We start from the raw sequence: 24,573 nt of genomic DNA on the forward strand, positions 1-24,573 counted from the left end.
GAGGAACAGTATGAAGAATATTGTCTTGTGGAAACATTCCTACGACTATTTTGGAGAGTGCAGAAGATACCTGAAACAAGTGGTTATCAGTTTTTACTAGTCGTAAAGGAGAACAGAAACTTGTGTCCTTTGTAATGAATAGTTCTGAATCGAAGGCATTTGTTGATCGACTTTACTCCTTAATGTTTACCAAGTGGTCAGACAATAGACACAGGTCCAGAATGAGATTTTCACTCTGCAGCGGAGTGTGCGCTGATATGAAACTTCCTGGCAGATTAAAACTGTGTGCCCGACCGAGACTCGAACTCGGGACCTTTGCCTTTCGCGGGCAAGTGCTCTACCAACTTTTTTTTTCTTTTATTCTTCCCAGCCCACTGTAAGATCAATTTATTTTTATTTTTATTTTTTTTTTTAATTTTTTTTTACTTGCGAGCGGGGCAGGCAGGTGGCGGCAAGGAGGGCAGGGGTCAATTAGCCCGAGGCCTGGCCACAGTGCCGCCCTCATACCCGTCACCACTCACATTGATTGTAAAGGAACATAGATTTTTTTTTCTTTTTTTGGGAAAACATCAATATGGGACTGGAGCCAGATCAGTCGGTTGATACATAAACGGGTGAAGGTTTTAGAGCTCGAACAGCTATCCAATACCTATTCTGTTGAATGCAATATGGAGCATATTGCTGTACTTGCGACGGTGATCCGCGTAGTGTCTAATTTTAATATATTCCGTTTCCATGTGTAACAGAAACTCGCTGTAATCGTCGCCCGTCAGCCGATTGAAGACATGACTAGTATATTGGCCCAACAGCCACATGACGGCTTTATTTTTAGTTGACGGAAAATATTTGACGTCCGGTCTGTGCAGTAAGTTCGCGTCTATGCTATTTTCAGGTCCTAGTTGTAAGGGCGACTTTTTGACGAACCCATTGCCAATTGCGCATGTGGTGACTGCAAGTATATCTGTGGTGACAGCATCCACTTGGTGACAATCTGGACAATGGGCTGTGTCGCTTAGCCCAATCGCATGCAGGCGCTCATTTGTGCTGATAATTTTGTTGACCGTTTTGTACCATGTCGACCTGACCAATGACCCACAGGACATCCCAATTGACTCCAGTATGCTTTTGTTCGATTTTGTTCTTGCCCTCATATTGCTTCCTGTGCTCCAGAATGTCCTTGGCAGTTAAGGGCCGATGTTGGAGAAGGACCTCGCTCAGGTAGCTCTTTTCCAGATAGTATGTGCGGATGTGAGAGAGCCGGTAGTCGATCGTCTGCGCGTTGACCGGCGGTTGTACGCTTTTCGGCGCGACTGCCTCAAACAACATTGCCGTAAGGGTGTCAGAGTAATTTTGGATTAAGGATGTCATCCGTTTAATGTACAAAGCCATTGCTTTTGCGTTCAGATCGGTCAGACCCATACCGCCATGCAGAGGGTCGAGGGTCACAGTCTTCACGTCAACTCGAAATATTTCCCCCCGCCACAAAAAATTGGTCAACTTGCTCATTATCTGTTTGGCTATGACAGTGGGGATTGGAAAGACCTGTGCCACATAATATGCCCGCGACAGGATACATGTATTTATAAATTTAACCCTCTGAATTTGGTCCATGCTGCGATAAACGTTATTAAAGCACCCTTGACTTTGAGCGAGACATCCCGCCAATTCGCCGTTATCATCCTTTGTGGGGGGACCGTCAGTATCGTCCCAAGTGATTTGTGTTCCCTAATATGGTTAGCGCATTCTAAGCCGACATCGTCAAATCCCCTTATACGTAGAAATTTGCTTTTAGTTTCATTCATTTTTGCGCCAGAAGCGGAACAATAGCTTCTGAGGTCTGCCTCCAGTTGAATCACATCTTCCCTGTTCCTCACGACGATGCCGACATCATCAGCATACGCCCCAACTGCAGTTTTCTTCCCAGCGATCGTTATGCCCGTCATGTGCTCTTGTACCAGCCGCAGCAATGGTTCTAGCGAGATGACAAAGAGCAACATGGAAAGAGGGCTTCCTTGGGGGACACCCCTTGCGGTGGTAATGGGTCTTGTGAGCTGGCAGTTGAGGGAGATCGTGGCGGCCAGACCAGTGATCATATTGCGCACGACAGCGATGGAGTCGCCGGAAGCCCATCCTCCGCATCGTTTCAAAGAGGTATTTATGGCTGACACGATCAAATGTTTTATAAAAGTCGACAAAAACGAGGCCGCAATTAATGGTGCTGGCAGACGACAGAGCGACGATATCTCTATTTGTGCTGTATACTGAAATATTGATCGCCAATAAGCACAAGTTTGCTGTTGCCCAATTATGTTTGCGGTCAACGGCATCATTCGTTTGTTTAAAGCTCTCGCAATAATCTTATAATATGAATTAAGAACAGAAATCGGCCGGAAGTTGTTAATCTTTTTACATCTCTTATTTTTAGGAATCGACACGATTTTACATTCTTCAAGTTCTGATGGTACAAACTTTCCCCGCAGGACGTCGTTAACGGCTTGTGTCAACTTATCACCTATGACACTCCAATATCGTTGATAGAATTCGACCGGAAGGCCATCAGGGCCCAGCGATTTCCTTTTAGGGGAGCCGCGAATTATTTCAAGGATGTCATCTGGACTAAAAGCCGAAAATAAGCTGGCGTTGGCGTCGGCCGTAACTGTGGAGGTTGTAAACGCAAAGAACTCATCCGAATCGTCCTCTTGCATTGCTTCTGCCTCATACAGGGCACTGTAATGCCTGTGGATTTCTCTGATTATCTCGTTTTGCACAGAGAGGACAGTACCGTTTTCTAATCTAAGTTCGTCCATGAATATCCGTCGTCGGTTCTTGTGATGTTTAATCAGATGATATAACGCAGCCGTTCCGTCCTCGCTGACAGATCTGGCTTTTGACTTAATTTTAAGACCCTCCAGTTGTTTTCTCTTTAAGCTTGATAATGTCGCTTTAATTTTCTTGATGTCGGACAAGCGCCTGTCTGAGCCATCTGTCTGATCATACAAGTCCCTTAAAACCCTGTAGTAAAATTCCATTGTACGGTGAACTGCCCGAGATCTCTCTGTACTATAAGATGTAATTACTTCCCGCAATTTGGGCTTCGCCTTGCGGGTCCACCACTCCAAAACACTCGGAAAGTTGTGTACAGAGCGCAAGCAAAATTCCCAAGCTGTCTTTAATTCGACCTCGAGCTCGTCGTCTGTTAAAAGGCCGACATTCATGCTCCACTGATTCCTAAACCAGTGAGTTGGTCGCCGGTCTAAGTTTATGCAGGCACTCACACTACAGTGATCAGAGAAGCTGACTGGAGTGATTTCCACCTGTAGCAAATTCCTCACTATGTGACTTGACATATAAATTCTATCAATCCTGCTACTGGAATTATGTGTAATGTGCGTGTATTTCACAAGCGTGGGATACTTAACCTCCCACGCGTCCCTCAATTGCATTTGGGAGACAAGAAAGTTTAATTCAGGGGAATAATTAAAATTGGAGGATTGATCTTTATGGTGCAATACACAATTAAAATCGCCTGCAATTATCAAGTTTGGAGAGTCTCTCCGCAATAAGTAAATGATATCCTCCTTAAAACACTTCGATCTGTCAGCGCGCCGTGCACTTCCAGATGGTGCATACAGATTGATTACACTGACGCCCATGATATTCACGCCTCTGCCCCGTCCAGAGTCTAACTTTTCGACATCGGTTAAAGGTATTCCTTCCCTGATTAAAATCGCTGTGCCAGCACTCAATTCGGGAGCAAAATTGATTATTGCAACATAGCCGGGACTGTTAATTCGCCATGTTGCGACCTCTTGTAAAAGGGCAATATCTGTACCAGAGTCAATAAAAAATTGTTTTAATAAAGCAAATTTTAACTCTGACGTAATCCTATTGATATTAAGGAAGGTGATAGTATAGGCCTGTAGCGTATAGATAATGAGATGTAAAAGTATAACAAAACGATGGCATCGATCTCAAGAGTGCCGGCTGCAGGATTAGAAAAGGTACAATGTGAGCAGCCATGAGAGGATTATTGGATCAGGAAGCTAAATAAGGACCGTAACAAGTGATACACTGTGAATCATAGGCCGGTTGAAGCAAAAAAGACACAGTGAATGCTGCGAACCATAACCGGATAAAAGGACAGAAGAAACACGAAGAAGCTTTGCAACCTTAGGCGACAGCATGGAACAAACCTTGTACCAACGGAATTACTAGTGTGGCGGATGGGCTTCGCCGAGTTCTTTGCTGTTGTCATCACCGAATCCTTCCCTCACTATTTCATAACTAATACACTCCTGGAAATGGAAAAAAGAACACATTGACACCGGTGTGTCAGACCCACCATACTTGCTCCGGACACTGCGAGAGGGCTGTACAAGCAATGATCACACGCACAGCACAGCGGACACACCAGGAACCGCGGTGTTGGCCGTCGAATGGCGCTAGCTGCGCAGCATTTGTGCACCGCCGCCGTCAGTGTCAGCCAGTTTGCCGTGGCATACGGAGCTCCATCGCAGTCTTTAACACTGGTAGCATCCCGCGACAGCGTGGACGTGAACCGTATGTGCAGTTGACGGACTTTGAGCGAGGGCGTATAGTGGGCATGCGGGAGGCCGGGTGGACGTACCGCCGAATTGCTCAACACGTGGGGCGTGAGGTCTCCACAGTACATCGATGTTGTCGCCAGTGGTCGGCGGAAGGTGTACGTGCCCGTCGACCTGGGACCGGACCGCAGCGACGCACGGATGCACGCCAAGACCGTAGGATCCTACGCAGTGCCGTAGGGGACCGCACCGCCACTTCCCAGCAAATTAAGGACACTGCTGCTCCTGGGGTATCGGCGAGGACCATTCGCAACCGTCTCCATGAAGCTGGGCTACGGTCCCGCACACCGTTAGGCCGTCTTCCGCGCACGCCCCAACATCGTGCAGCCCGCCTCCAGTGGTATCGCGACAGGCGTGAATGGAGGGACGAATGGAGGCGTGTCGTCTTCAGCGATGAGAGTCGCTTCTGCCTTGGTGCCAATGATGGTCGTATGCGTGTTTGGCGCCGTGCAGGTGAGCGCCACAATCAGGACTGCATACGACCGAGGCACACAGGGCCAACACCCGGCATCATGGTGTGGGGAGCGATCTCCTACACTGGCCGTACACCACTGGTGATCGTCGAGGGGACACTGAATAGTGCACGGTACATCCAAACCGTCATCGAACCCATCGTTCTACCATTCCTAGACCGGCAAGGGAACTTGCTGTTCCAACAGGACAATGCACGTCCGCATGTATCCCGTGCCACCCAACGTGCTCTAGAAGGAGTAAGTCAACAACCCTGGCCAGCAAGATCTCCGGATCTGTCCCCCATTGAGCATGTTTGGGACTGGATGAAGCGTTGTCCCACGCGGTCTGCACGTCCAGCACGAACGCTGGTCCAACTGAGGCGCCAGGTGGAAATGGCATGGCAAGCCGTTCCACAGGACTACATCCAGCATCTCTACGATCGTCTCCATGGGAGAATAGCAGCCTGCATTGCTGCGAAAGGTGGATATACACTGTACTAGTGCCGACATTGTGCATGGTCTGTTGCCTGTGTCTATGTGCCTGTGGTTCTGTCAGTGTGATCATGTGATGTATCTGACCCCAGGAATGTGTCAATAAAGTTTCCCCTTCCTGGGACAATGAATTCACGGTGTTCTTATTTCAATTTCCAGGAGTGTATTTCGGGGTACTACATCCGCTTGCGACGAAGTGGAATTGCCCTTGTTGCGAGGAACGGAGAGATTTGGCTGTGGATTGAGCCTTCGTCGTGGGGCGTTTTGAGGTACCGGAGTTTTTGTGAATTCTTTGAGACGCGGTGGTGTCGTTGTCGCAGCACTGCCGCCGGCAGCTGGCAGGTTGGTAAACACTTTCGCCTGTGTACTTCCGCCCGGAACTTGTTGTCGGGCGTCAGCTGTAGCGCGTTGTTGACACAACACTTCCTCACTGTGTGCGCGTTGTAGCGGCTGTTGTCCTTCGGGCGCGGCACTCAAAATTGGAGGTTCCTTTTCATGACCTGGCGTCTCAGAATTCGGCATCCCCTCAAGTCCATCCGCACTGGCTTCAAAATCGACCCGCATAACATCATCTGATACTAAATCCTCCGCGATTGATGGTTTTGGTTTCCGGGCTGCAGGAGTCGTGTGAGATACTTCCTCATCTGAATGCTCATCACTATGTTCCAGCGGCTTTTTCTTTTGCTGAGATTCACATTCAAGACAAACTGGCGCAGCAGTTTGCCGTCCTACGAGTGGTGGAAACGCATCAGCGGTTATGGGCGGGGTCTCGGAGGTAGTTGCCTGGCGAGCATCAACATCAGGGTGTGCAGAAGAACCAGAAATATCTACTGCCATTACGTCGCTAAGTGCTAATCTACGCCGCGGCTGTAGATTATTTTTTAAGACAAAAACTCGGCGGGGCAGTCCTGGCGAAGATGGCCTAGTTCATTGCAGATATGGCAGGTGGGGGCTTGAGCAGAATATATAATGTGAGCCTTATAACCATCGACTGTGATGTGAGAAGGAATGTTCATTTTTACTTCCATGTCCACAGATCTAATCCCATTGAAACATTGTAATTTGTAGCGAGACGACCACTTTTCGTTGACAATTTCTTTAACCTCACCAAACTTAGAAAGTGCATCTTTAATTTTAGCATTGTCAATCTCTATGGGCAAGTTAAGTACTCGAACTGTCTGAATCGAGGTATCGGCACGTGTTACAGTAACCATACTAGTGGTGCCGATTTTTTCAAGAAGTCGATCAACTGCTACTGGACTGAGAAACTTGACAAACACGCAATAACGATCAGATATAGCTGGGTGGTGTGCACAGTATCAGAAGTGATGCCTATTACCTCGGTTAGCCAGTCATGAATCTCGAGGGCGGTCGGTTGAACTCGGTGGGTATCCTTGTCAAAGCCAAAAACCAGGGTGTTTTTCCGGATGGTGGTAGACATGGCGCTGCAGCTGTAGGGAATCCGGTCAAGCCTGATTCCCGTACAAGATCGGCAAGTTGCTGACGAAAAGGACGACCACAAAAAAGTGCAATACACGTGAATCACTCGGAACAAAGAAACACACAACGGCAAGCAGTAAACACAGGCAAGGATGCCGACGACGCGGAGCAACCAGCTAGCACGTCCGACCGGGCGACAGCGAAAGCCGGCGGAGTGTGCGCTGATACGAAACTTCCTGGCAGATTAAAACTGTGTGCCCGACCGAGACTCGAACTCGGGATCTTTGCCTTTCGCGGGCAAGTGCTCTACCAACTGAGCTACGGAAGCACGACTCACGCCCGGTACTCACAGCTTTACTTCTGCCAGTATCTCGTCTCCTACCTTCCAAACTTTACAGAAGCTCTCCTGTGAACCTTGCAGAACTAGCACTCCTGAAAGAAAGGATATGCGGAGACATAGCTTAGCCACAGCCTGGGGGATGTTTCGAGAATGAGATTTTCACTCTGCAGCGGAGTGTGCGCTGATATGAAACTTCCTGGCAGACTAAAACTGTGTGCCTGACCGAGACTCGAACTCGGGACCTTTGCCTTTCGCGGGCAAGTGCTCTACCAACTGAGCTACCGAAGCACGACTCACGCCCGGTCCTCACAGCTTTACTTCTGCCAGTATCTCGTCTCCTACCTTCCAAACTTTACAGAAGCTCTCCTGTGAACCTTGCAGAACTAGCACTCCTGAAAGAAAGGATATGCTGTGAGTACCGGACGTGAGTCGTGCTTCGGTAGCTCAGTTGGTATAGCACTTGCCCGCGAAAGGCAAAGGTCCCGAGTTCGAGTCTCGGTCGGGCACACAGTTTTAATCTGCCAGGAAGTTTCAATAGGCACAGGTGTTTAGTAGATCTCATTAAAAGTGAACCACTAACGAACGACAAACATGAACATGCCTTATAGAGAGTTCCACTGCATGATAAAGGTAGACAATGCGATTTTAAAGTCAGCTTGGTCAAATGTGAAGTACAGATGCAGGAAATAAGGAAATTCTATTAATGTTTTCTGCGCATGTTTTATCATATCTAATGCATTGTACTGTATGTAATGTTAAGAGGGTGTTAGTTAGTTTCTTTTACGAATTTCGGTAATTATTTCATTCTGTTAACGAAACTAATTATAATGTAATTGAAATTGGTACGTAACGTTTGATTTGCTAGTCTTTTTGAACTGTTCCTTATTTTTGTGAAGAATTCCATATTGTGAGGTAAATGTCCCTTATATCTTATATCAAAAAGTGGCAACCCTAATGAGATCCCGGTTTTATTCCGCTACAGTGAGGTGATGAAAGTCGTGGGATGCAGGTTCTAATATCGTGTCGGACTTTCTTTTACCCGGGAAAGTGCAGCAGCTCGACATAGTATCGACTCAACAAGTTGTTGGAAGTCCCCAGCAGAAATATTGAGCCATGCTGCCTCTATAGCCGTTCATAATTGCGAAAGTGTTACCGGTGCGGGATTTTGTGCACAAAGTGATTTCTCGATTATGTCCCATAACTGTTAGGTAGGATTCACGTCGGGTGATCTGAGTGGCCATATTAGTCTCTCGATTCAAACTAATCGCGAACTATTGTGGCCCAGTGACATAGCGCATTGTCATCCATAAAAACTCCATTGTTGTTTGAGAATATGAAGTGCACGAATGGCTGCAAATGGTCTCCATGTAGTTGAACATAACCATTTCTAGTTAATGATCGGTTTAGTTGGATCAGAGGACCCAGTCCACTCCACGTCAACACACTCCACACCATAACGAAGCCGCCACCAGCTTCCACAGTGCCTTGTTGGCAATTTTGGTCCGTGGTTTAGAACCTTATCATCAGTTCCTACCAACTGACATCTGGACTCATCTGACCGGGGCACGGTTTTCCAGTCATGTAGAGTCCAGTCGATACGGTCACGAGCCCAGGAGAGGAGCTGCAAGAGATGTCGTGCTGTAGTAAAGTCACTCACGTCGTCGTCTGCTGTCACAGCCCTTTAACGCCAAATTTGCCGCACTGTCCTAACAGATACGTTGGCCGTACGTCCCACATTGATTTCTGCGGTAATTTCCAGCAATGTTGCTTGTCTGTTAACACTGACAACTCTACGTAAACGCCGCTGCTCTCTGTCGTTAAGTGGAAGCCGTCGGCCACTGCGTTGTCCATGGTGAGAGGTAATGCCTAAAATTTCGTTTTCTCGTAACGCTATTGAGACTGTGTACCTTAGAATGTTGAATTCTCTAACGATTTCTGAACTGTAATGTCCCATGCGTCTAGCTCCAACTAGCATTCTGCGTTCAAAGTCTGTTAATTCCAGTCTTGTGGCCATAACCACGTCGGAAACTTTTTCACATGAATCACCTGAGTATAAATGACAGCTCCGCCAGTGCGCTGCCTTTTTATACCTTGTGTACGCATTACTACCGTAATCTGTATATGTGCATATCACCATCCCACGACTTTTGTCAATTCTGTGTATGTCATATGTAGCTGAAGCCATTCGCTGATGGTTATGTTGGGAAGAGCTGCCAAGCTGAAAGGAATTCGATTTAAAAGTATCACCGCCGTTCCGTAGAGTCCCAGATATTTTCTATAGGATTAAGATCTGGTGATTTAGTGGACCAGTTGAGGACGCGATAGGGGCCGCAGTGCTCGTCGAAACCAGGAGTGTATGCGTGAACGCAACTGTAGATATGTTGGTAGGCAGGAGTGTCCTCGAGAGAGCGTAAGAAAGGGCAACACTTGCTCATCGATAGTGTTGAACTAATCATCCTAGTTAATGACATGGCAATGTGAATGAGCCGCTGCTAGCCACAAATCGAAAGACACTTCCAAAACATCAAAGAGCCACCTCCGGTCTGAAGTACACTCTCCACACATTGCGCATTTTACATCTACATCTACACAGAAACTCCGCAAGCCACCGCATGGCGCGTGGCAGAGGGTACCCTGGACCACTGCTAGTCATTTTCTTTCCTGTCCCATTCGCAAATAGAGCGAGGGAGAAACGACTGTCTATATGCCCCCGTACGAGGCCTAATTTCTCGTACCTTTTTTTGGTGGTCCTTACACGTAATATACGAATGGTTCTGCAGTCAGCTTCAAATGCCGAATCTTTAAATTTTGTCGAGAAGTTTTCCTCGAAGAGAACGTCTCCTTCCCTGTAGGGAGTCTCATTTGAGTTCCCGAAGCATTTCTGTAACGCTTGCGTGTTGCTCGAATCTACCAGTCACATATCTAGCAACCCGCCTCTGAATTGCCTCGATGTGTTCCTTTAATCCGACCTGGTGCAGATCCCAAACGTTCGAGCAGTACTGAAGAACAGATCGCACTAGCATCCTATATGCTGTCTCCTTTCAGGTGAACCACAGTTACCTAGAATTCTTGCAATAAACCGAAGTCGACCATTTGCCTTCCCTACCACAATCCTAAAACGCTCGTTCCATTTCATATCGCTTTGCAAACGTTGCTCCCTTAGATTCAAACGATATGACTGTTTCAAGCAGGACACTGCTAATGCTGTATCCGAACAATACAGGTTTGTTCTTCCAACTCATCCGCGCTAACTAACATTTTTCACATTTAGAGCTAGCTGCCATTCATCAAACTAATTAGAAATATTGTCCAAGTCACCTTGTATCCTGCTGCGCTCACACAACTTCGACACCATACCGTACACCATAGCGTAATGAGCAATCAACGAGTCGGCCCAAGTCACGGAACGAAAGACTCTCCAAAACATCAGAGAGCCAGCTCCGGTCTAAGCTGCATCCTACACACATTGCGGATTAAACGTCTTATTGAGCCATTGGTGGACTTGACGCGTTGCATCGTTTCAAAAGAGTGAAAATCGCAATGACACTACACGTCTCCAGTCAGCTAATCCAATATCTGCATTGTGTGACCGATTGAAGACGTGTAGTTCAATAGACCGGTGCGAGAGACAGCCTCTTGAGAGCTGCCCGACTCAAAATGTCCATTGCATTCAGTTCCCTTGCTTCCTTCACAATGTCTGCTCTAAAACTGGTTGTAATGGACCTGCTTTCACTACCAACAACCGATTTGGAACCGATTCTCTGTGTCGTGTTATGGTACTCGTCGCGGACCATGTCAACGAGCATCTTTTTTACGACAGCTGTTCTCACACCATGTTAAATGGCTGCGAGTGGTACACCATTCCTTGGAAACACGTTGGGCTGTATGCATTGCTACACCAACAAATCGGGCAACTTCATTCACGGTGTGGTCATCGGCACGTCAAAACACGACAGCTCCTTTCTGCCATTTTGTCACGTCTGTATGTCCATCCATCTTATTTTACCGATTCCATACAGCCGTCTAACGCATATCCGTCAGTTCGCTGCCAAGATTTATGACATCGGTGTAGGGTCACTCCTATTCCTTACAAGGGTGATTCCGTGACGTTGATACAAACTTTCAAGGACGATGAAGAAGGATACATGTATCAATTAGAGGTTGGGAGCCGGCCGCGATGACAGAGCGGTTCTAGGCGCTCCAGTCCGGAACCGCGCGACTCCTACGTTCGCAGGTTCGAATCCTGCCTTGGACATGGATGTGTGTGGTATCCTTAGGTTCGTTAGGTTTAAGTAATTCTAAGTTCTAGGGGACTGATGACCTCAGATGTTAAGTCCCGTAGTACTCAGAGCCATTTGAATCATTTTTTGAGGTCGGGAACCCTGTTCCAGATATTACCGAGTCGAAAGTTGTAAGCTAAAATCGTTCTGATGCCTCGGTGGAATATATACCGGTACCGCTGTTGCTAAGATTGTAGGGTAGGCAAATATCGTAAATGGTAATATGGACCAAAACAAGAAAAACGTGTCTAGTAAACATGGCCTCCATACCTTCAGCGTTATGAGCACTTTTTCACCTTCGATACTGTGAAATGCATCTCTTCTACTGCAATCTCTTTGGTTTCCATGTTTTTGGAGGAGGTAGTATGGACCAAAACAAGAAAAAGAGTCCAGTAAATATGGGCTCTAAAATGCATGCTTGAGGAGCTAAGAGCGTTAGTTCATTTTTTGCTACTGTGAAAACACATCTGTTATAGTGAAAAAAGGTCTCATAGCTCTTAAGGTATAGATTTTAGAGGCCATGTTTACTGGACTTTTTGCCTTCTAGTAATCTTTCCTGTCGCATCCGTGAATATTGACCATTCTTCCTGGGACATCCCATATGTGAATGGCTTTCCACTTAACATTCAAGTCACAACTGGAACTTTTTGCAAACGATACTAGTCGTATAATAAATAAAGTTAGAGAGAATGCAAAACAGGAGATTGTTAATGATGTTTTTCAAAGAATTATGAAGTGGTTTTCTGTAATGGAGTCTCCCTTAATTTTGAGAAAACACACTATATTCAGTTCTGTACAACAACTAGTCATATCAACAGCTGCTGTAGTACATGTACAGCCGTCGGTAAATGCTTCAGATTTTTGCGTGTACATACTGATGAACAACTAAATTCAGCTACTCTTGTCCTGCGTATAAACTAAACTAAACTCCCTCCGAACAGACCTTCAAAGGCCCAACGGTACCGACTGGCCGCCGTGTCAGCCTCAACCCACAGGCGTCACCGGATGCGGATATGGAGGGGCACGTAGTCAGCACACCGCTCTCCTGGCCGTATGTCTGTTTACGAGAACGGAGCCGCTACTCCTCAATCAAGTAGCTCCTCAGTTTGCCTCACAAGGGCTGGGTGCACCCTTGCACCCTGCTTGCCTACAGCGTTCGGCAGACGGGATGGTCACCCATCCAAGTGCTAGCCCAGCCCGACAGCGCTTAACTTCGGTGATCTGACGGGAAGCGGTGTTACCACTGCGGCAAGGCTGTTGGCTGCCCTGCGTATATCTGTAACATATTCCAGCCATACTGTCGGTTCAACAGCGACCACTATAATACTGAAAACGCATATGTTTTAGTCTACAGTCGCATTTTCTTTAATTTGCCTACTAGCCAGCGGTTTCGGTACACAGCACCACAGGCAGGCCATTCCCTGACCCGCAGTCGTCACGCTTGTTTCACAAGTTGGTGAATCGAATACTGAGTACTTGAGCGTAACGACTGCTTACCAGGGTATGGCCTGAGGACGACACTGTGTAGCAAAATCTGTAGCCAGTAGGGAAAATAAATACATTCTAAGACAGAAAAAACGGCATTTGTCGATTCGAGATCGAAGACGTGCCTGGAGACGCCACGAACAGGGGTGGCATACCAACCTCATTGTAGGCTACCGTACGGCCCGACAACCAGGGCTGATGGTCTTGGGCGCCAGTTCTTTTCACAGCAGGACCCTGTAATCTTAACCTCCCACACATCACCATTAATTTTCTCTTGGTCTCTTCATTATTTTCAAAAGCTTCGAGAGGCGTAAGATATACAAAAGAGAAGCTTTTTACTTATCTTCATTTTCTCTTGTTGTTGGCTCCAGTTATTGCAGCTAGGGGTACTTTCTTGCGGCTGAAATTTTGATTTAACGTTGTGGGTTTATGATGACTAAGTAACTGATGAAGAACTATCTGTTGCTATCATTTTCTTTTATTTTATCCCATTCTTCTATAACACATCCACTTCACAATCTCCATTTTTATACAACCATCAGTTACATTGTTGTAGACTAAATTAAAAAACACGTGCATAAAATAAATGGCTCTGAGCACTATGGGACTCAACTGCTGAGGTCATTAGTCCCCTAGAACTTAGAACTAGTTAAACCTAACTTACCTAAGGACATCACAAACATCCATGCCCGAGGCAGGATTCGAACCTGCGACCGTAGCGGTCTTGCGGTTCCAGACTGCAGCGCCTTTAACCGCACGGCCAAAACACGTGCATTTCCATCACAAGCATGCCCACTAATATTACATTCTGTGGTACTCACCATATTCCAAAGAGTTTACAAAGCAACAGTGTTTCCATACTTTCTTTACAAAAGGAGAATCTTCACCAAATTATATCATTATTTTATAAATGAATCCAGAAATCAATTTAATAATTCGCATTAGATTGTGCAATTAATAATATGAATTTTAAGTATACCAGAAATTTCGTAATTTCAAACATTTCTATAAGAAGAGTAATTTTAACTATAAGTACATATCGATTGTAACAAATTAATTTCATTTTATACATTTTAGCCTGAAATATAGTACATCGTACACAAAATCATATGAATTCTTTTAGTGAAACAGCTTAGTTACTTTTAACATGTACAAGAATCGACAGTATAAATGGTATCGGTTATTTCTATAAAAAAAAGTAATGTTAGAAAAGGGTGTCCCATCACAATCCCTCTTGATTGTCGTCCGCGGCATCATTAGACGACAGCGCTAAGTCGACGGCATTCTACGCCCCGTTCTGTTGCACTTCATGGTAAGCCATCCAGGGCTTACATTTCAGCAAGATAATGCCTGCCCACACACGGCGAGAGTTTCTACTGCTTGTCTTTGTGCTTGCCGAACCCTACCTTGGCCAACGAGGTCGTCGGATCTCCCCCGCCAATCCCAATCAAGCACGTTTGGAGAAACCCAGTAGAATTGCCCCAATTCGATTCTCGTACCACTGAAAAGAACAGCGAAATAAGTTTTAGTGTCAGTGGTGTTGAAAAACAGCTGCAGACGTTAAACCTGAATAAAGCTTCACGGCCCAATGGAATCCCTATAGAGTCTATGCTTCATTTGTTGCTGAGATACCTCCTTTTTTTAACTACAGTCTTTTGTACATCTCTCGAACAAAACACCGTGCCGAGTTCTTGGAAAAAAGCGTAGGTCACATTCGTCTACAAGAAGGGTAGTAGAAGTGATTCACAAAACTACCGTCCAGTATCTTGACACAGATTTGTTGTAGAATCTTAGAACATATTCTGACCTCAAAGATAATGAGGTATCTTAAACAGAATGACCTCCTCCACGCCAGCCAGCATAGATTCCGAAAACTACAATCATGTGAAACCCAACTCGCATTTTTTTGACATGACATACTGAAACTTTCGATCAACGCAGTCAGGTAGATGCAGTGTTTCTCGATTTCCGAAAATCATCTGTCCCAGTACAACACCTACATTTATTGTCAAAAGTACAATCATATGGGGTATCAAATAAAATTTATGACTGGATTGAGGACTTTCTGGTAGGGAGGACACAGCGCGTTATCTTGGATGGCGAGTCATTGGCATTTCTAGGAGTAACTTCGGGAGTGTCTTGCTGTTCATGTTGTATATTAATGACGTTGCAGAATATTAATAGTAACCTCAGACTTTTTGCAGATGATGCAGTTATCTATAATGAAGTACTGTCTGAAAGAAGCTGCATAAATATTAAGTCAGATCTTGATAATATTTCAAAGTAGTGCAAAGACTGGCAACTTGCTTTAAATGTTCAAAAATGTAAAATTGTGCACTTCACAAAACGAAAAATCATAGTATCCTATGACTATAATATCAACGAGTTAATGTTGGAATAGGCCAACTCATACAAATACCTCGGCCTAAATGGAATGATCATATAGTATCAGTCGTGAATAAATCAGGTGGTAAAGTTCGATTTAGTGGTTGAATGCTGGGGAGGTGCAATCGATCTACAAAGGGGATTGCTTACAAATCACTCGTGCGACCAGTTCTAGAATATTGCTTAAGTGTGTGGGACTCGAGTAACAGGTGATATACAGAGAAGGCCAGCACGAATGTTGATAGATTGGTTTCATCCGTGGGAAAGTGTCAGAGAGATAATGAAGAAACTGTTCTGGGACAGCCTTGAAGATACGCATAAGCTATTTCGAGAAAGTTTACTAACAAAGTTCCAAGAAACGGCTTTAAGTGATGGCTCTAGGGATATACTACAACCCCCTACCTACCGCACACATAGAGACGTTGATTAGAATAATTACTGCATGCACAGAGGCATTTGAGCAATCATTCTTCCCGGGTTCCTCACGTAAATGGAACAGGAAGAAACCCCAATAACCGGTACAATGGGACGTACCCTCTGCCATGCACTTGACGGTGGTTTCCAGAGTATAGATGCAGATGTAGAAGAGAAAAGTATGTGCACAGTTTGTTTCGCACTCCTTGACGCGTGGACGTCTACACCAACTTGATTAAAATGCGAAATGCACATAGTTCTTTTCTGGGAAATAACATCACGGGTGGCGAGACTTGGTGTTATCAATACGAACCTATCAGAAAACGACAAAGTACAGACATTCGCGTGAGGGAGCAACATTTTAACGACGTGACCGACATTCAAGCCAAATTAACACTGAGTTACACTACTCAAAGAAGGACATTTCTAGCTGTCTCACATGGTTACTTGAACGTTCTGCGCGTTCTACTGTAGTGTGGAAGGGAGGGGAGTGGGGGGGGGGGGCTATGTGGAACATCTGAATCATTAAAACGATCACTTAAGTTGTCTCTATATTTTCTTAAATCAGTCTCAAAACTTCTTGGACTGACGAGTATGTTATCTTCGTAAGACAACGTGTCTCCTGATTATTTAAAAAACTGCCTTCGTAATTCGCACGAACAAGTTTAGTGTCACCATACACTACCATTAGATCTAAGCGCAACGAAAGAAGCGAATCAGACCGTGTGATGCCTTTGAGGTGACATTTCTCAATATGGATGATCGCTGGGTAATGTGGATGATCGCTGGGTGTCCCGCAGTGGAGTTGACTGGCAGTCGAACACGTGCCGTTTTGGCGACACAATGAGCATTTAGCACGTGCACTCGCCTATCACGTGGACGTAACGTGGGTTGCGCAACCGCTTCCGCCTTGAAAGCGTCCGGCAATGGTCCGGCGATATAGAGAGGGACGCAGAAACGTTCTGCTTTCTTGTCATTGCTGTATCTAAGAAGCTTTCACCAGCTGCGGTAGGAAAGCTACAGTACATTGCTGTTATGCTCAGATTGCTAATGCTGAATGATTCATTGCGTACAGTTTGGGAGCAGCGTAGAGGTGACAACCACCCGCTAATTATAGCTAACAATTCACACTAAGCTGATGACTCACCAGAACATGAACAGACGGGCGAATGCGTCCTACAGCTGTAATAATTTAACTGAAGTGACTGGATCCGCTAATATAACGTGTGATTCCAACAAGCTGTGAGGATCGAAGAAAGGAGGTTTAACGCTCCGTCGAAATAATGTCCTTAGATACAAAAAAGAAAAAAAAGTCAGCGAAGAAAGTCCACAGAATTCAACAAAAATATTGAAGTGCAAGGCAGATGGATAGCGAAAAGACGAAAAAGTAACTCATGTAACTATGATCAGGTTTAATTATTACGTACACCCATGGTGTTACTCCTATAATAAGGGGAGATGGCGCTATTCCCTTAACGCTGTACGCCATACTGGATGCACCACAACATTAGGAGACTACTGTCAACGACTGCTTCCTGTTCTTAATTTCTGACATCTGCCCGCGACAGTTGTTTTAGATAACAAATGTTAGAGCGCTTTCGTGAATAACACATTGCCACAAAGGCATTTTCAGACTTTTCTGATCTTAAAATGCAGATTTGATCCAGTAATACGAGGCAATTAACCTCGTTAATGCAACTTTATTTTGCTATACTTTTCGAAAAAAACAAGAAGTATGTACAATGACAAGGCCGCTTTGGCAATCCAGCATTTTCCTTAATACGAACTGACGAAACTGATGTTCAGTCTATGTCTTCTTCCCTAAAAATTTCATCAAACAAGAATTAACTGATGAAATTGTCAATAACGTCTTTCAGAAAATTACTGAGTGGTTCCTTGTAAACGGACTCTCACTGAATTTTGATAAGACACAGTACATACATTTCCGGACAGTAAATGGTATGACGTCATTACTAAATATAGACCTTAATCAGAAGCATATAGCTAAGGTAGAATATTCAAAATTTTTAGGTGTGTCCATTGATGAGAGATTAAATTGGAAGTAACACATTGATGATCTGCTGAAACGTTTGAGTTCAGCTACTTATGCAATAAGGGTCATTGCAAATTTTGGTGACAAACATCTCAGTAAATTAGCTTACTACGCCTATTTTCACTCATTGCTTGCATATGGCATCATATTTTGGGGTAATTCATCACTGAGGAATAAAGTATTTATTGCAAAGCGTGTAATCAGAATAATAGCTGGAGTCCACCCAAGATCATCCTGCAGACATTTACACTCCTGGAAATGGAAAAAAGAACACATTGACACCGGTGTGTCAGACCCACCATACTTGCTCCGGACACTGCGAGAGGGCTGTACAAGCAATGATCACACGCACGGCACAGCGGACACACCAGGAACCGCGGTGTTGGCCGTCGAATGGCGCTAGCTGCGCAGCATTTGTGCACCGCCGCCGTCAGTGTCAGCCAGTTTGCCGTGGCATACGGAGCTCCATCGCAGTCTTAAACACTGGTAGCATGCCGCGACAGCGTGGACGTGAACCGTATGTGCAGTTGACGGACTTTGAGCGAGGGCGTATAGTGGGCATGCGGGAGGCCGGGTGGACGTACCGCCGAATTGCTCAACACGTGGGGCGGGAGGTCTCCACAGTACATCGATGTTGTCGCCAGTGGTCGGCGGAAGGTGCACGTGCCCGTCGACCTGGGACCGGACCGCAGCGACGCACGGATGCACGCCAAGACAGTAGGATCCTACGCAGTGCCTTAGGGGACCGCACCGCCACTTCCCAGCGAATTAGGGACACTGTTGCTCCTGTGGTATCGGCGAGGACCATTCGCAACCGTCTCCATGAAGCTGGGCTAAGGTCCCGCACACCGTTAGGCCGTCTTCCGCTCACGCCCCAACATCGTGCAGCCCGCCTCCAGTGGTGTCGCGACAGGCGTGAATGGAGGGACGAATGGAGACGTGTCGTCTTCAGCGATGAGAGTCGCTTCTGCCTTGGTGCCAATGATGGTCGTATGCGTGTTTGGCGCCGTGCAGGTGAGCGCCACAATCAGGACTGCATACGACCGAGGCACACAGGGCCAACACCCGGCATCATGGTGTGGGGAGCGATCTCCTACACTGGCCGTACACCACTGGTGATCGTCGAGGGGACACTGAATAGTGCACGGTACATCCAAACCGTCATCGAACCCATCGTTCTACCATTCCTAGACCGGCAAGGGAACTTGCTGTTCCAACAGGACAATGCACGTCCGCATGTATCCCGTGCCACCCAACGTGCTCTAGAAGGTGTAAGTCAACTACCCTGGCCAGCAAGATCTCCGGATCTGTCCCCCATTGAGCATGTTTGGGACTGGATGAAGCGTTGTCCCACGCGGTCTGCACGTCCAGCACGAACGCTGGTCCAACTGAGGCGCCAGGTGGAAATGGCATGGCAAGCCGTTCCACAGGACTACATCCAGCATCTCTACGATCGTCTCCATGGGAGAATAGCAGCCTGCATTGCTGCGAAAGGTGGATATACACTGTACTAGTGCCGACATTGTGCATGCTCTGTTGCCTGTGTCTATGTGCCTGTGGTTCTGTCAGTGTGATCATGTGATGTATCTGACCCCAGGAATGTGTCAATAAAGTTTCCCCTTCCTGGGACAATGAATTCACGGTGTTCTTATTTCAATTTCCAGGAGTGTATTTAAGGATCTAGGGATATTCACAGTAGCTTCTCAATAAATATACTCTCTTATGAAATTTGTAATTAACAACCAAACCCAATTCAAAAGTAATAGCAGTGTGCATAACTACAAAACTAGGAGAAAGGATGATCTTCACTATTCAAGATTAAATCTAACTTTGGCACAGAAAGGGGTGAATTATACTGCCACTAAAGTCTTTGGTCACTTACCAAATAGCATCAAAAGTCTGACAGATAGCCAACAAGTATTTAAGAAGAAATTAAAAGAATTTCTGATTGACAACTCCTTCTACTCCATAGAGGAATTTTTAGATATAAATTAAGAAAAAACAAACAAACAAAAAATTATAAAAAAAGAATTTAAAAAATAAAATAAAAAAATAACAAAGTTGTTATATTAACTTAATTATGTTGTTAAATTATTTTAATTATGTCATGTATTGGAAAATTTGACTCCTTCCACATAATTACGAAATATCGTATTCATGATCCATGGAGCTAGTATTAATCTAATCTAATCTAATCTACTCCAGTGTGCTAATGATCTTTGAAGGACTATAAACATAGAGAGACGTGAAACGTGAGTCAAGTACAGCGCAAAAATGCGCAAGCTAACAACAGACGAAACAGAGATAGATGCTGAGTTATAGATGTTGAGGACACAGTACTATCGCCAGCTGTTTGTCACAGCAAAATACACACATAAAAAAAGTTTTGCTTCACCCCGGTTCCCAGAACTCCTGAAGATAGACGTTGACTGTGGAATTATATCACAAACACAGTCCCTTTGACTGTTCAGAGATGTCACTAAACCCGCCTAAAGATGTAAACAGCCATGCATGAGCAGCGCCTATTAGACGGAGGGGGTCCGACAGTCGATCAGTTCCAGTCATTCCACCAAGAAGGAGGTACATGGCTCGTGTTGTCTGTAGTACAACCATGCCTAGACGGTCAACACCGCCTGCGTCCACATTGGTTTTTTTGTGCCAAGAAGGACTCTCAACAAGGGAAGTGTCCAGGCGTCTCGGAGTGAACCAAAGGGATGTTGTCCGGACATGGAGGAGATACAGACAGACAGAAACTGTCGGTGATATGCCTCGCTCAGGCCGTCTCAAGGGCTACTACTGTAGTGGACGACCGCTACCTACGGATTACGGCTCGGAGGAACCCTGACAGCAACGCCACCATGTTGATTAATGCTTTTCGTGCAGCCACAGGGCGTCGCTTTACGACTCAAACTGTGCGTAATTGGCTGCACTCCCGACGTTCAAGGTGAGGTCCATCTTTGCAACCACGACACCATGCAGCGCGGTACATATGGGCCCAAAAACATACCGAATGGACCGCTGAGGATTGGCATCACATGCTCTTCACCGATGAATGTCGCATATGTCTTTAACCAGACAATCGTCGGAGACGAGTTTGGAGGCAACCCGGTCAGCCTGAACGCCTTAGACTCACTGTCCAGCGAGTGCAGCAAGTTGGAGTTTCTCTGCTGTTTTGGGGTGGCATTACGTGGGTCCGACGAACGCCGCTGGTGGTCGTGGAAGGCGCCGTAACGGCTGTACGATACGTGAATACTATCCTCCGACCGATAGTGCAACGATGTTGGCAGCATATTGGCGAGGCATTTGTCTTCATGGACGACAATTCGCGCCCCCATCGTGTACATCTTGCGAACGACTTCCTTTAGAATAACGACTTCGCTCGACTAGAGTGGCCAGCATGTTCTCCAGATATGAACCCTATCGAACACGCCTGGGATAGATGGAAAAGGGCTGTTTATGGACGACTTGACCCACCAGCCACTCTGAGGGATCTACGGCGAATCGCCTTTGAGGAGTGGGACAATCTGGATCAACAATGCCTTGTGAACTTGTGGATAGTATGCCACGACGAATACAGGCATGCATCAATGCAAGAGGACGTGCTACTGGGTATTAGAGGTACCGATGTGTGCGGAAATCTGGACCATCACATCTAAAGGTCTCGCTGTATGGTGGCACAACATGCAATGTGTGGTTTTTATGAGCAATAAAAAGGGCGGAAATGAGTTTATGTTGATCTCTATTCAATTTTCTGTGCAGGTTCCGGAACTCTCGGAACCGAGGTGATGCACACCTTTTTTTATGTGTATATTTAAACGTCAGCACAAATTTTTTGGAAGGAGAGCTCTCAGCATGTAGAAAACAGTACGAGCCAAGCCTCTAAATGGTTCAAATGGCTCTGAGCACTATGAGACTTAACTTCTGAGGTCATCAGCCCCCTAGAACTTAGAACTACTTAAACCTAACTAAGCTAAGGACATCACACACATCCATGCCCGAGGCAGGATTCGAACCTGCGACCGTAGCGGTCGCGCGGTTCCAGACTGTAGCGCCTAGAACCGCTCGGCCACACCGGCCGGCGCCAAGCCTCTAATGAAGACAGCAACAGGGAAGTAAAGTAAAGGTTAATTAAGTTGGTGGAATGATATCAGTTACAGGTACTTATTATTTTCTAATGTCCCAATGCCCCATCTCGCTCTCTACGTCCCATGTGCTCCGTAATCCTGCAAATTTTACTTTCTCGTATCTTTCAAGTGTTGCAGTTTTGGCAAAGAACAATCAAATTTTACGTGAAATTTCCGGGTGAGGGAATTGGTCTCGCCAAGAGAAATAAGGTACTGTACCTCGAAGAAGGAACGAAAGATCAGAGATTAACAACTAATAGAGGACTAGATCGGTAGACACAGAGCCCAAGCCCGGAGTAGGGAAGGAAATCCTGTGGGTCGCGTCCTTTGCAAAGGAACCATCCCGATATTTGCGTTGAGAAATTTAGAGGAACCAAGGAAATCTTAAAACTGGATGGCCGGACCTGCACTCGAACCGCCGTCCTGCCGAATGTTAGTTGAGTGTCTTACCGCTACGCATTTTCGTATAATCCGAGATCTCTGAGATAGTGCCTTATCACTAGGGATGCAGCTATCGACAGGAAACTTATATCCCTGCAGATACGAAAAGCCCTCTAGAGTTTAAAAGATCGAATGGATGTCAAGACTCCACCAAGATCAAAGCACGGAGTATGTTTCCCAGACAAATGAGTCGACCAATCTTGATGGAAGCAGTTCCAAAGGCAACTACAGAACTCGCCAAATTAGCGTCCTTTTGTTAAACACTCGCCGGCCGGAGTGGCCGTGCGGTTCTAGGCGCTACAGTCTGGAACCGCGCGACCGCTACGGTCGCAGGTTCGAACCCTGCCTCGGGCATGGATGTGTGTGATGTCCTTAGGTTAGTTAGGTGTAAATAGTTCTAAGTTCTAGGGGACTGATGACCTCAGATGTTAAGTCCCATAGTGCTCAGAGCCATTTGAACCATTTATTAAACATTCAGGAAATTTTTAGAATGAATCTTTCACTCTCGAGTGCCGTGTGTGCTATTTCGAAACAACGTAACAAGCTTAACGTGTGGGCCAGGCCATAATTATTTTTATTTTATTTGCTGCCGCTTGTAAATGATCTGCCACCTAGTTAAAAGAAAGATCGTATTTTCACAATATTCAATGGTACAACTGTACATATACAGCACAAAGCTTATTTTATTTCTTGTTGTTTTAACAAAGTTTAACAATATTTCAGCTTTAACAACTTGTAAACTTAAAGGCTAATTAGGAAACGGAAATGCTTAAAATTGATAACTTATGTAATAGCTTCAAATGTTGTAATCCTGTCGCCTTCAGCTGCGTATAATAATACGGTTTATTGATGATTTTTACTTTAGGACGTCTAATCACTACTGAATGAAGTGCAATTATTGTGCAATCCGCGATTCGCCTTTATTCTTTACAAGATACTTCACTGGCCTGGAATATGCATATATTTTTATTTATACCATGTGGTTTACATTTAGGGCGTTATACATGCAGGTTATAAAAAGTTGTGGCACTTTCTGCTTTTCTGTGATGTAGTAATAATTTAGATTTAGTGGATGTTGATGTACGTGTTTCGTTCCTTTGTTACCGCTGTTCTTGTTATAAATGCGATTTTAAAACACTTCACTGCACTAGGAACTGAACACTCGTTTTGATGTTACGTTTTGGCTGGTGTTGCCAACTGTCGAATGTTACTCCTAACTGTCGAATGTTATTGGCAACTATTGAATGTCGTTTTGTGGTATCTGTGATCTCTTTGTATGTGCTTGTACGTGCGCCCTCGCGCTCGCGTATGTGTGTGTGTAAAATGGTATTTATTTTGGTATGATTAGCGGTACGCGGGTCGTGTTTGTATTGTTCAGTCGTTAATGATCCCAGTCCAACATACAGTCTTGAGTGAATGTGTGCACAAATTCCGCCTTCAGTCACAAAGTAACTTTTTTAGATTATGCACTGTGACATTTCGGACCTTGTGAATCCATCTTCGGAAGCTTCTTTGGCTCTTACAGCGTCCACAGGTGTCTTTTTATGTGTAGTGCACTTCTGATAAGTACTTATTAATTTTGGAGACAGAGAAAAAGTGCTGATTAGATGTACTTACGCATCTTATCTCTGAAATTGATAGAAATGAATGTGACCTATCATGTTAACGGTTTTGTATCAACTGTAAATTTATATCTTTAAATGCAACCAAGAGTTTTATCGTAACATATTTCTGCACAAACTGTTATCTTTGGTTGGTACACATGTAAATTTTACGTTTTCTAGCGTTTTTTAACTGACTTCTGTGAATTTTCTACGTTACTTCGTACCATTTTCTGTGTTCCTACAGGTATGGTATGTTGTCACACTGGTAAAGAGTGATCCTATCCTCGTCAAAAACCTACTTTTATCGTACTATTCTTTTCTGTGTTCTCATATCATCGTCATTGTTAACATCAGATGCCAGAAATAACTTTAAAAGGCACATGTAGACCCTGTAAGAATCGAAGCACTTTAAGGTTAGTTCACTGATTCCGAAGCATCATAGTGCACAATTTACAGGAA

Source organism: Schistocerca americana, chromosome 2 (genome assembly GCF_021461395.2).
Source record: "Schistocerca americana isolate TAMUIC-IGC-003095 chromosome 2, iqSchAmer2.1, whole genome shotgun sequence".
NCBI lineage: Eukaryota > Metazoa > Arthropoda > Insecta > Orthoptera > Acrididae > Schistocerca > Schistocerca americana.